A 3,248-nucleotide genomic window follows, 5' to 3' on the forward strand; every position below is an offset into this window, starting at 1 on the left:
ACCATCCTAAGGGCCCAACTCAATGAGATACAGCAAGAGGGAATTATATAGCTTTTCAAAAAATCTTCAGAAAATATTCTATGTTTTGGTGGGGACGTGTCCGTAGCATTTGGGTTACCAGGGGTGAAATTTTATAACTGTTTTAAATACTTTTAAAGGGTATAGGGACCTCCATACCCACCCTGACAGCACCCTACTACGGGCCCAAGTCAATGGGGGCCGGCCTGGCTGATTTATGGAAGTTTGAAAAAATCTTCAGAAAATATTCTATGTTTTTCTTCTCAGAAATTGCACTAAGTCCAAACTGGCACCTGGTTTTATTCTGGCTTACCACAACCATTTTTGAAAAACGGTTTTAAATACTTATAGAGGGTATAGGGACCTCCATACCCACCCTTAGAGCACCATCCTAAGGGCCCAACTCAATGAGATACAGCAAGAGGGAATTATATAGCTTTTCAAAAAATCTTCAGAAAAATGACTATGTTTTTTCTTGTCAGAAAATCGGCTATGTTTTTTCTTCTCAGAAATTGCACTATGTTTTGGTGGGGACGTGTCCGTAGCATTTGGGTTACCAGGGGTGAAATTTTACAACTGTTTTAAATACTTTTAAAGGCCATCACCACCCCCAGGACACCTGTTTCAGCACCCCACTGTGGTCCCAAGTCAGTGGGATGAAGAATGAGTGTTTTATGGAAGTTTTTAAAAATCCTCTGAAAATATTCTATGTTTTTTCTTCTCAGAAATTGCACTATGTTTTGGTGGGGACGTGTCCGTAGCATTTGGCTTACCAGGGGTGACATTTTTAAAAGGCTCTAAATTACTTTTAAAGGCCATCACCACCCCCAGGACACCTGTTTCAGCACCCCACTGCTGTCCCATGTCAGTGGGATGAAGAATGAGTGTTTTATGGAAGTTTTTAAAAATCCTCTGAAAATATTCTATGTTTTTCTTCTCAGAAAATCGGCTATGTTTTTTCTTCTCAGAAAATATTCTATGTTTTGGTGGGGACGTGTCCGTAGCATTTGGGTTACCAGGGGTGAAATTTTATAACTGTTTTAAATACTTTTAAAGGGTATAGGGACCTCCATACCCACCCTGACAGCACCCTACTACGGGCCCAAGTCAATGGGGGCCGGCCTGGCTGATTTATGGAAGTTTGAAAAAATCTTCAGAAAATATTCTATGTTTTTCTTCTCAGAAAATCGGCTATGTTTTTCTTCTCAGAAATTGCACTATGTTTTTGGGTTACCACAACCATTTTTGAAAAACGGTTTTAAATACTTATAGAGGGTATAGGGACCTCCATACCCACCCTTAGAGCACCATCCTAAGGGCCCAACTCAATGAGATACAGCAAGAGGGAATTATATAGCTTTTCAAAAAATCTTCAGAAAATATTCTATGTTTTGGTGGGGACGTGTCCGTAGCATTTGGGTTACCAGGGGTGAAATTTTATAACTGTTTTAAATACTTTTAAAGGGTATAGGGACCTCCATACCCACCCTGACAGCACCCTACTACGGGCCCAAGTCAATGGGGGCCGGCCTGGCTGATTTATGGAAGTTTGAAAAAATCTTCAGAAAATATTCTATGTTTTTCTTCTCAGAAATTGCACTAAGTCCAAACTGGCACCTGGTTTTATTCTGGCTTACCACAACCATTTTTGAAAAACGGTTTTAAATACTTATAGAGGGTATAGGGACCTCCATACCCACCCTTAGAGCACCATCCTAAGGGCCCAACTCAATGAGATACAGCAAGAGGGAATTATATAGCTTTTCAAAAAATCTTCAGAAAAATGACTATGTTTTTTCTTGTCAGAAAATCGGCTATGTTTTTTCTTCTCAGAAATTGCACTATGTTTTGGTGGGGACGTGTCCGTAGCATTTGGGTTACCAGGGGTGAAATTTTACAACTGTTTTAAATACTTTTAAAGGCCATCACCACCCCCAGGACACCTGTTTCAGCACCCCACTGTGGTCCCAAGTCAGTGGGATGAAGAATGAGTGTTTTATGGAAGTTTTTAAAAATCCTCTGAAAATATTCTATGTTTTTTCTTCTCAGAAATTGCACTATGTTTTGGTGGGGACGTGTCCGTAGCATTTGGCTTACCAGGGGTGACATTTTTAAAAGGCTCTAAATTACTTTTAAAGGCCATCACCACCCCCAGGACACCTGTTTCAGCACCCCACTGCTGTCCCATGTCAGTGGGATGAAGAATGAGTGTTTTATGGAAGTTTTTAAAAATCCTCTGAAAATATTCTATGTTTTTCTTCTCAGAAAATCGGCTATGTTTTTTCTTCTCAGAAAATATTCTATGTTTTGGTGGGGACGTGTCCGTAGCATTTGGGTTACCAGGGGTGAAATTTTATAACTGTTTTAAATACTTTTAAAGGGTATAGGGACCTCCATACCCACCCTGACAGCACCCTACTACGGGCCCAAGTCAATGGGGGCCGGCCTGGCTGATTTATGGAAGTTTGAAAAAATCTTCAGAAAATATTCTATGTTTTTCTTCTCAGAAAATCGGCTATGTTTTTCTTCTCAGAAATTGCACTATGTTTTTGGGTTACCACAACCATTTTTGAAAAACGGTTTTAAATACTTATAGAGGGTATAGGGACCTCCATACCCACCCTTAGAGCACCATCCTAAGGGCCCAACTCAATGAGATACAGCAAGAGGGAATTATATAGCTTTTCAAAAAATCTTCAGAAAATATTCTATGTTTTGGTGGGGACGTGTCCGTAGCATTTGGGTTACCAGGGGTGAAATTTTATAACTGTTTTAAATACTTTTAAAGGGTATAGGGACCTCCATACCCACCCTGACAGCACCCTACTACGGGCCCAAGTCAATGGGGGCCGGCCTGGCTGATTTATGGAAGTTTGAAAAAATCTTCAGAAAATATTCTATGTTTTTCTTCTCAGAAAATCGGCTATGTTTTTCTTCTCAGAAATTGCACTATGTTTTTGGGTTACCACAACCATTTTTGAAAAACGGTTTTAAATACTTATAGAGGGTATAGGGACCTCCATACCCACCCTTAGAGCACCATCCTAAGGGCCCAACTCAATGAGATACAGCAAGAGGGAATTATATAGCTTTTCAAAAAATCTTCAGAAAATATTCTATGTTTTGGTGGGGACGTGTCCGTAGCATTTGGGTTACCAGGGGTGAAATTTTATAACTGTTTTAAATACTTTTAAAGGGTATAGGGACCTCCATACCCACCCTGACAGCAC

This window comes from Salmo salar, chromosome 08, assembly GCF_965601325.2.
Source record: "Salmo salar chromosome 08, fSalSal1, whole genome shotgun sequence".
Classification (NCBI taxonomy): Eukaryota; Metazoa; Chordata; class Actinopteri; order Salmoniformes; family Salmonidae; genus Salmo; species Salmo salar.